The sequence below is a fragment of the Brachyhypopomus gauderio genome, chromosome 12 (assembly GCF_052324685.1).
Source record: "Brachyhypopomus gauderio isolate BG-103 chromosome 12, BGAUD_0.2, whole genome shotgun sequence".
Taxonomy (NCBI): Eukaryota; Metazoa; Chordata; class Actinopteri; order Gymnotiformes; family Hypopomidae; genus Brachyhypopomus; species Brachyhypopomus gauderio.
In genome coordinates, this window is record NC_135222.1 from 2,349,816 (window position 1) to 2,361,552 (window position 11,737).

The window sequence follows — 11,737 nt, forward strand, 5'->3', positions numbered from 1 at the left end:
AACTAGCTTTTGGCACGTGGCAATTCTCTTTCTACATCACATCAGCATTCTGCTAAATACATCAGCACATCAGTATACTTCCAATAATATATCATGCTTCAAATGTTCTTGTCACTAAAACATGTCCTTATATTTAAACACAGAATTAGCAATGTCTGTCATATAATGTGCAATATATAAAAATGTAATATAATTTAATTACTGTATATGTTATGTATTGGCATTCATAATGTCTAAAACACTGTCTCAAAAAGAAATATATAAGAATTGCATGTTTCAGGCATCCAATCTGTTTAGGAAAAGTGTCAAGGCATTTAGCAATCAGAGCTTTCCTCATAACTTCAATTCATATTAATTTGCTCTCATTGTAAAATTGTGAAATTTAAGTTATTTAAAATTCATTATAATGTTATGTTCATAAATAAGATATATGTACCTGTAAAAAAAGTGTATATAACTTTATAAGTATAAAACATTAAAAAATATAATTTCTTCTTCATTTTGTCATGAGTATAAAACACACCTTTGCTCTTTTGACCAGTTCTGTGATAGACAAGTTCCACTAAAGTTCACAAAGCTTATTAAAATCAGAATATAAGTATTTAGAATATAAAAATATACTTTTCAGTATGTTAATATGTCATCAACCTTGTGAGACAAATGTCTGTAATTTACAGAAGTTAATTTCCTTTGATACATCATTACTCATCTCAGTCCCGGCATCTGAACACCATGGACAGCCATGAGCCTTTTAAATGTTTAACCAAACCCTTTCGTACTCAAACAAGTTAAATATTAAGCAGTGCTTCACTGAAGAAAGTTCACTGTTTTTTTTTTTTTTTTTTGCTATTAATTGAGGATTCACCATTGCTCAAGCAGCATGAAATCCTTTTTGACTTCTCCCCGCTTGCCTGGAGGTTAGATCGGTTTTAAAACATTTCAGCACAACGGGACCATGGCTAACAGGTAATCTGTCTAATTACAGCATCGGAGGGGTCGTCCAGTTAAATATTTAAGAACCTCCATAACCTCTATTTCACCCTCCCTGTGTAGGGGAGCTCCAGAGACCAGACTCTCACTCTGCCTCCATTAGCTCATGCCTTCATGCCCAGAGGAACTTGACCGTGGTGACAGGCGGTGCAGAGCTCGCTGCTGGGCTGAGCTCCACGCCAGCCCCCTCTCCCACTGTGACCACGCTCTCCCCAAACCAGCAAACATTCAGTAGCAGTGGGGCAAAAATGAATCTGAATTTTTGGAGCTTTATTCTGCCTGTCAGATTAATATGTATACATACATACATACACACACATAGGTATAGGTATTCATTTTTCATATTCATAATTTTTCTAGTTATAAATCATAATCAGTTAAATCAAGATACACCTGTGACAGTGAGTAATAATCTTAAAATGAAAAGATTTATTTTTCCTTTTTACTACTGATATAATATTGAAGCTGCAAAGATGGGATGTGAATATGAGTTTGAAATATAGACTCCTTATTTATGAGGTAGCAAGTGGTCCACAGACAAGCTTTTATGTTTCATCCAAGAGAAATTTGCCACCTCTAAGGATTATTCAATTTTGTGATACAGGCAGGTTGAAGAAATATTCATGGTTTAAATGCCATTGAGCCTGTCACATTCCAAACTTTATCTCAGTGAGTTTGAAATGAGAGATGACCTCCTGAACACATGGAAATCAATCATCCTGACAGACACACCACTTATTCTTTATTACCCCCATATCAAAACCACTGAATTATTGCACAGGGCCTTTTTATTTTTCTTTTAATGTTTAATATTTTCATTATGATCTATCTAATCGCATTTTTCATCACCAAGGAAGGAAAATTTGTAGTTGTGTCTTCACAGTTTAGCCTTACTCACACTTCCAAAAAGGAAATAAGACAATGTGCAAAGAATTCTTAACAGACTTTGTTAACAGACTCAGCTGTGAAACAATTGGCTGAAACCACTCATTTCTCTCTTGTGTGGGTTCTGTTTGAACAGTACAGCATAGCTGAAACAACATAGCCCACCCTGTAATCAAAAATCAATAGATCATTTTACATAATACCGAGGGAAATTCTACTTCTCATGCTACTTTTTGTGTCATCCTTGAAATATCTCTTTACAGGTGATAGCAACGTGGATATGATGTAGTTTTAAAGCATTTGAACCAACAGGGCTCATATAATGTACGAGGATTGACAGCTTAGAGTCCATATTGTACATACCGTGATGCCAGATCTGTATTTCAAGAATATGTGGGGTTCAAAAGATACAACAGAAACAGTGATGACTGTTGTTCTCTGAGGTTGTTGGTTCTGTGAGAACTAAAAACAGGACAAAAATGTTTGTTGAGTGGATGGCGATACCCTGTCAGGCAAAATTCGATCCAAGAGCACATCACTACCCAAATCCGCTTAGACAAGGGTGCCCACAAGCCCACTGAGGACGCTGTCAATCAAACTTGGGATGTTACCTCTTCATGGGAGTTCTATTTGGCTGTCTTTCTTTAGAAAACACACTTTTTACTGAGGGGAGTCATTCAGTGTCCTCTACAGTTGAAATGGAGATATTTGTGTTTCAAAGGGTTATTCATGCCTTTCTTGGTGACCATATACTCACCTGAGATAAAAATATATATACATATATATCTTTTTTTTAAGATTGGTCCTGCTGAGGAACAGATATAGAGTGTTGGACTATGATGGAATTCTATTACTCCAGGTAAATAAATTGAAATCTTAGAATGTGAAAAAAACTTCGATGGACATAAAACTCAAGGCATGAAATTATTTGCCCAAGGTGTATTATTTTTAATGGTTTCCTCAATTATTTAAAATCCCAATAATATGCTAGATTGAAATCATCCCTGATCTGAATAAGATATTAGATAAATAATAGATTACACCAGACAGTAAAGAGGGATTTCAACAATAAAATGACTTCCACTGTAGATTATGTCTATAAGTAAGACAAAAAATGTGATAAGACACAGTCGTTATTTAAGAGCATGGTGCACTATAATGGAAGATGGATACAGTATTAGTTCAGTGCAAGAATCCAAACATGTTTCACTCTGAGTGCTATGTGAATGCCAGATACCACAGAGGAAGGACACAGCTCTTAATCAATGCTACTGACTCCCAGGCCTCTATTTTGAACTAGAAATAATGATTTTTACATAAACCTATAATGTGCGGACAGTATGGAGCAGATGGTCATATGAAAACTGATGATGGGTTTAGGAGTCATTAGTAATTCTCTCTCCAGCAAGAGAACTGCTGAGCAGTACAGAGACCACTGCAATTTGCTTGGCTTACCGTCCTCTGGCTTAAATCAAGTTTGTGCAGTGCCGTGCTGTTCTGGAACCTGGGTTATGCATATTGGAGCAAAGCTTTTCCCTGACTTGGTGCGGATAACATCTTCCCTGAGTTGGTGTGGATAACATCTGTAGTTTGATCAGCAACATTAGCCCCCTGCAAGTCACTGCTTGCAATCCATTACCGGCAGACAGCACGTCGGGTGGTGAGTTCACTAGAGCTAGGCTACACTACCTGACTGGGGGGCTCGAGCCCCAAGAACAGCCGGACTGTTGCGGCAAGCGCTCTCAAGATTGTGGGAGGAAACTAATTGCATGCAAGGGGGAGAAGACAATCCCTGGGGAAGATCAGGGAGGATGTTCCCTAAATGAGCTGCAGGAGTACAGCGTTTCAGTTTGTCCTGGGATTGTCTTGTTTACTATTCATGTAAAGATCATTGTGACTTTGTTGCAGACGTTAGAACCAAGAGGACTGACTTTGGCCCCATCATCACTCCATTATTATTATTTATATATATTTTTACGTTTTTTCATATATCCATGGCCTAGTTCTCTTCACCAATATGGAAATGCATCTACATTTGTAATTCTAATTTTTATTCCTGCTCATCAGTTACACTGTATAGTCTGTGAAGTCATTCAACCCAAAGGCCAAATTTTAGTCCATTTCTTCGTTGCTCTTAGTAACCTAGCAGATGCCCATTTATGAACAGCAATAATTAATGGCTCTAAAATGCAAGGTTTGTTTCAGGCTTACACTCGTACATAAACATTACAGCACATTGGTAATTTCAATAAAAAAAACATCAATTTTCTATTTTACATAAACTCACATAGTCTTATTAGGTGTTCATTTGCTTTTTAAACACCCACTTACATTAGATGATTAAAGTTTATTAATTATTTATTGAAAGTCAAACCAAAGAACACCCTATCAAAACTGCTGCACTTGCATGTATGATTAATGTCTTGAAAAACAGATTGTTTAATGGCAGATTAGTCCAATTTGACAGCATAGGGATGTGTGGCCTCATCTATTTTCTACATCTCATTATACACCTCAATGATGGCTGAACAAGTTGTGAGTTTATTTGTGTGATCTAAATGGTTATTGACTCATTTTGTGATGTCCACACGCCTTTCCCACTTGCTGTTGCATAGATAAAGGAACGCAGTTATCATGACCTAACCTTCAAAATTAAAGTCTTGTTTTAAGAAATGTTTTAAGAAATATGCACTGTGTAATACCATTTCAGTTTAAAGGGTTCAACTGTATTGCCATAAATTCACAAAGAATATCTTCAGTGGCCTATTCAGTTTCCTTCTAATTCCATTAAGTAGTTAACATACAGGTATTTCCCAAGGGTGTTTTATCCCCACAGTGTAAAATACAGAGGGAAGTTTCTGCCTGTAACCCACTTCTCTCAGGAAGACTAATAAAACTTATAAAACAAAATCCACAATCAGACCCTAGTCTATGATGGTCTAGTGCCATCTACTGTTAATATGTACATAATCATTTAGATCCATTTTCCAAACAGTTGGAACACTGCACAACATAATTCAGGCAGGCCTAATAGAATTGTTGGAATCACTCATTTGTGGTTCTGTTGGTGAAATCACTATTCTAGTTTGTCATGAGGTTTAGAAAACTTTATAGCACTGAACAGAGACTATTCACCATGCAAGTTATACCACCTACAGATGAAATAAACCAACTAACATGGATTGGTGCTCCATTGCTGGCTCTTAACATCTTACACACAGTAAAGTGGTACTACTCACATCCAAGATTCAAACTGGCTTGACATGTTTACAACATGTTTCAAAAGCTCCTTGAGCCGACCTTGTGGTTTAAAAGCTTTGACAGTGGCTACATCCTAGACACACTGAACATGACCATTTAAAACAGTGAAATGTCCCTTTAGAAAAGTAAATAACATTTAATTGTTAGCTAATGGCATGAAGCAAGAGTATTCACTATAGCAACCCTAAGGCAACCTAATAACTAAAGGCCAGTGTAGCCATGAAGGATTCTGATATATGGAGATATACAAGTCCATTCATAATCACCCAGAAATATGGCCACAACAGCTTCTCTGAGGCTGTATCCAAGCTTTGTACACTTAAATTCAGGTGTCAAAAAATTTATATTTGGCAAGTCTCATATGGAAAGATGCAAAAAAGTACTTCAAGCTTCAGATCTATGTATCTGAAAGTACACAATAATCAATAAAGTCAGCTCTGTATATATACATGGGAATTCCAGCATAGCAATTGCCATCAGTCATAAGTCATATTGTAGATTCAGGTGCTCATTTGCATGTCATTATCACAGATTAACATATATTAACATACATTTTAGCTTCACTCTATTTGGCAAGGGGCAGAACTTGGAAAACCTTTTAAATTCGGGCATTCTTATGCCTTCCATGAATATTACAGTCAGTAATGCTATTCTTGCTCAGTGTCACTTCAGAGGTCCTTTTTTATAAAATGTTATTGCTGACAAGGCTGTGATTCTGAATTTGAATTGGGTAATAAAATTATCACATAAACACAACACGGAGGGCAGCAGAGATCTAAGGGGTGTGTTTTAGTGGGTGTGCTTTGAATTAAAAACTTGTTAATATCACAGTTCCATATGGTAATGTATTTTCTGCAATCCCTCCATACTGTTCAACTAATAATTAATAAATCATACTAAAAGGTTGCACTCTCTTTTGTGTATTTAAAATGGTAATCTCTAATGATTTTCCTATTCTATCTACAGATTGTGCAGTGATATATTTGAGAAGTTATAGCAAAACTCAAATTTTTAACATAACATAAAAATAACATATAAATAGCACTGCTTATATATAGCAACCAATCACTCAAGCTCTAGAGAAGTCACAGTTTCCCATCTGAGAATAAATGAAAACTGCATTCTCAGGCATGAAGAGTTTACCAGTCTTCCCAGACACATTTCTCAAAACATCTTGCGATAAGCTTTCCACACAAACCACCCTGCTATCTCCTCAGAGCGTTCAAGACAAGATCTGTCTTCACACCGCAAGCCTCAGCTCATAGAGTAAATACATATATATAATTTGTCTAGTATATAGAATAAGACATAGGTGTTCGGGCATGTAATGAACTGATTAACATCACCTTTTTTGTGTTGTCCTGAGTTTTTCTAGCTATAACAAGTAATGAGTTCTACCGCACAAAGGACTGACAGCTTTATCTATAGCTAAAGTGGTTGCAGCCGCATTTTCACTTTCTGTCATGAAATGTATCCAGCAGTTAATGTGTCTTTCTTGCCATTTTTATAATGAATTAATTTAGTCATAGGCACAGATGAATCACCAGTGGTCACATTTCATTACACTTCAGTCCAGAGGTGTATATGATCTGACTTGAATGGTAGAGTGACCTGCAAAGACGCTATCCTTATGGCCAATGATTCTTATCTAAGATTTGACCCTACGTGTCTCATGCTGAGTCCTGTTTCATTCCACTCTCCATCTTCCAAGTCTGCGCTTTGGCAAACATAAAAAAAACTATGTGTGGTTTCTGTTAGAAACTCTTAGTGAATTAGAATATTGCAACTGATTATGGAATAAAAGATTAATGCAACCATTCTTACCAAAATGAGTCGAAATTCAAGCAGAGTGCAAATTCAATGCAGTGACTGTATCACTACAGCCACTACAGATGAAATCTTGCAGGATAAATGACGTTGCTATGAAAGACATGCATTGATGTATTTGTGGGGGTAGTATCTGTGTGACTTCATTAGTCTCATCTGAATGAGTCAAGGGTATTGAAATGCTTTTACCTGTGGGACAGAAGATGGAAAAACACAAAATATCACCCTTGATTCTGCGTCCAGCAGCAAAAAGGAATTCCATTCATTTCTTTCATACTGGCTAATAGAGTCTCTGAATCTGTGAAAAGGTGCAGTGATTGGCATTTGAATCAGCTGTATCCAAGTCTTAAGGATAACAGTGTCAGTTGCTGTTACACTCGGTTTGTCACTAGCTTCAAGGATAAAGTCTCAGAGAGTGCTTTAGGAGACGTACACTTCCAAATTCTACAATTTCTTAAATAACTGCACAGAACACTGAGATACCTATTTGTACACCTATTTTAAAGAAATTGTAAGGATTGTTATTGCAATATAACAAACGTATGCATTAATGTCATTATGACTTTTTCCTCATTCTTACCTGTCCTCGTGACCGGAAAGCTGAAAAACAGGTACAAGCATTACCAATCATTTTAGTTAAAAACCAATCATTTTGTTAGAAATGAAATGAATGAAAGGCCTTTCAGTGGATATTTTTTACCATTAACGTATGAGAGAAAGTTTTCTTCCATGGAACGCCCATTAACATATGCTGGGATGTTCCCTCCCATGGAACGCCTTTTCCACTGAGGTGGTGCTAAACCCCACACGCAACATTAACCTAGGCAGACTGTTCAATTGGATCAATGTGTGTGATTAATGTTATGTGTAGGCTTGTTTCATTAATGATGTACATTAATACTAAAATGGCATTTTAATGTGATTTATACACCATTTCATCAGCGATGAGTGATGTTTTAATAACCCTCCATGGACAAAATCCTGTTTTCTTACTTTAAAGCAGCATTCCAAAAACACTGGATATTTTTGGCAAATGTGACATTATTCTTTACACTAACATCAGATTGTGACATTATTCTTTACACTAACATCATATTGTGATGCTGAAGACTGTATTTTTGGAGGGACAATTAAAGGTCAAATCCTGAATGGAGGAATTAATTAAATTACATTTTACTTTTTGTGCAAAGTTAGAGGAAGACGTCGTGCTTCTGTGGCTATGAAAGGTTGCTAACTACACTGGTGACACAGGCACCTTTGGGGCTTTGGCCAAACCAAAGATATGCGTAAAAATTATTGGAATTAAACCGCTTGTAATTGTTCCTACTTTCCCAAATGACCTTGAGTAAGGACACACCTTCACCCCTCTGATCTTTCTTTTTTTTGCCTATTCCGTTTGGTCATTTCCTTGTTTCTTAGATGAATAATGCATTTTTCGAAAGGGGCACAGACTGAAAGGGACCTGGAAGCTCATTTAAAGTTCATTTTCAAACGCTGAGACAAAGTTCACCCTAAGCATGGGTGTAACCTGAGCATTACAGGTTATAATGCTATAACCTGCAATATTATTATAGTGACAGCCATATGTCACAGGTAAGCAAAAATAATAGTGGACTATATTGCATCCCCCCGAGATCATGCAATATTACCAGCCTGTGTTTATCATGGTCATATCAGTTGTAGCGGGTTTGTGGAGGGTACTGGGGCCTCATTCATGGCGCTTGTATCAGCTTGATCAGTTCTGTACAACAGCATAACTGACTACAAAATGGATTTTATCTGATTTCTGGTCAGATTTCCATTTGCTTTTTTGGAACATTTAACTGCAAATTTCAACAATAAATTTTTCCTGTCCTGAATACATATTTCCAACCATTACTTATTTAGCCCAGGGCATAAAGTTATTAAATTTAATGTATATTATTCTGCAACTACTGAAAATGACTTAGCATGTACAGTTATGTTGATACGAAAGGTGTACATGTATAAAAATCTGATCTGATTCAAGATGTTAATATCTGGGAAGTGATTGCATCTTTCCATATTTTGTTTACTTATTAATTACTTATTGGCTTCTAAAAAAGGGGGACTGGGCATTTGTTTGTTTGCTTTTGTAATCCATCAGCATTTATTTGTATATGCATCAGTTCATAATTACCTGTGTATTTGTACCTTAGGTGTACTCTTTGCATAAAAAAATTAAGCATTGATTTTAAAACAGGATTGTAGTAAAATAACAAAATGGTCAGCAGCCCATTCGTGTATGTCTTTTGTTTTCTCATTGACGACCACAAGGTATTCATGAGAGAGCCCATTTAATCCTGCTCAGGTTACAATTACATAAGGCACAAGACATCCATTATGACCACTATCCTGTCTCCACCGCAAATGATCTCCATACAAGCAGTCTCTAATGGCAAGCTGTCAGAAGTAAGTTTCGAACCATTTAGCGATTTAGGGGGAATCTGAGCAAACAGAAATAAATCACATTCGCTCCCATAACACGCCAGTCTGCTCAAGAACACAGTGTAAGTAATAGTCTCTCATTTGAAAATAATAATAACATTCTGCCTAGAGGAAAGATGGTGAAAAAGGAAGATGGTTATATGACCAGTCCCTCCATCACAAGAAACAAATCAGATTGCCGTGTACAGCAAGGTCACAGTCAGAGACCTTTCAGATTCTCATTATTTAAGGGTTCTCATTTTCATATAGCAAGCATATGTTCATATTTTAAATCCAAATATATAATCCAATCAATATAATAGAATCCTTTGAAATCTTTTAATGTTTTGGGTGAAAATACATAATATTTGAACTAACAAAATGGGTGAAAATACATAATATTTGGCTTTATCAGGTATTTTTGAATAATTATGAAAGTAAAATTATGGTGTTTTTTAATCATTAATGAAGGCATGCATCCTGAACTATTCCATGTCAGCCTGTAAATAATCACATTTTCATTTTGCATATCAAAAAAAACAAGAACATATATTTATTTATTTATATATTATAAATATAAAAATCTGAAGAAGATTTCAGGTGAGTAACTGCAATGTACTGTAGAAAGACATGTAAAGATATTCAAAATTCAAACATTTTACATGTGTGTGTGTGTGTGTGTGTGTGTGTGTGTGTGCGTTTGTGCATGCCAACTAACTTTACTATTACTATGTAAAATTCAAATTGTATACAAACACACATAAAATATGTGTGTGTGTGGGTCTGTGTGCGTACATATCTTTAAGCTAATGTATTCCACAGCCATTCACCTGAAATAAAAGTCAATCACAGCTAATCATCCATAAATTGCACTGTCTCAAATCCAGCAGGACAGCTGGAGCGTTGACTGCTGGATAAGAAAGAGCCATTTGCTGTACAGACCAAATGGGAGACTCATGCAGGATTTGAGAGAAGTGAAGCTAAAAGAATTTGTCCACTCCCCATGAGGCTGGATCTGTTCAATCGCGTCGCCCTCCAGAACCAAAGTGGATTAGCTTCTGTTCGGCTAAGGCAGAGTTTAAAAGTTCCACAGATAATTTGCTGTAATAAGCATTAACTCGGGGCTCTCTGCGGCAGACCCAGGGCTGGGAGGTAGAGGCAGTGGCAGGGCAGAGAGGAGTGTAGCGCCCCGGAGGATAATGAATAAATTAGACACGCAGCAGGCTCGCGTTGTGCCAGAAAATTCACAACTACTCGTGGAACTGCAGGAGCATCGAATCACTTCTCTCACTAGTGCGAAGGCTAATCAGAAATGGCATCCTTGCTACGCCCGTGCTGCCACCCTGCCTGAGCGCACGCAGCCGATTGGTGAGGCCAATGTGGTTCCCAACGCCATCAACATTCACGCTCTGGGAAGACTGTATTCCCAACCACTCACACAGGCGCCTGCTCATTTAATGATTTCCTTTCATACATGTATATACATGCATATGATTGGATCTATTAATCAACAGTAATACTTCAATTTTCTTAAGAGATAAATGATAAATGCAGACCGGTTAAAGCGTGGGCTAATGACCTCCCCTGACTGTGAGTGCTCTAATTCATTATGGCAAAGGAGCAGCCAACAAATGATTCCTGAACCCATGAACCCTCGCTGAAGCTTCTTCACAGTGGCATGACACAAAGCACAAATGCTATTTATGGATAAATAGAGTAACTGCCCAAGAGCCTTACCTGCACTGAAGTCTTGTGATCTTAAACTGCACGCACCTATCTACTGCCCGCGCGCCTGAGTACTCGATGGTTAGCATGTTTGTCTGTGGGGCATTTTGCTATGTGGCTAGAACTGACAGACTCTTAAGGGCCCAGAGTGAATAGAGAAGGCCAGCATAATAGACACTCCAACGTAACAAAGACTGATAATCCTGTCTGCCCCAACTGCTCCCATGTTGCTAGCAGACATTTTAAGGGCAGTTAAGTTGCTGTGAGACGACACCGAATGAACTGCGGGTGGACCAGAGACACCCAAAAAGCCATTATCTATGGCAAGCCGCGTCAATTCGCATCAATTAGGGCCCGTCCGAAGTGTCAGTGGTGGGGCTTCAAATTAATAATTAAATAAACAAAGCCAACCACAAGTGGCTACTATATAGCCTTTTAGTCATCTGAGTCCCCCCTCAGTGTATTGGCACAAAAAGCCTTAAGCCTTCAGGAAAACAACAGAGAACCATCTGTGAACCTCACACCACCAGCCCAGGACAACCACCCCACCCTAACGGCCTCTAATTCAGAATTTAGCAGGAAAAAGAAGATTCATGACTCGTTC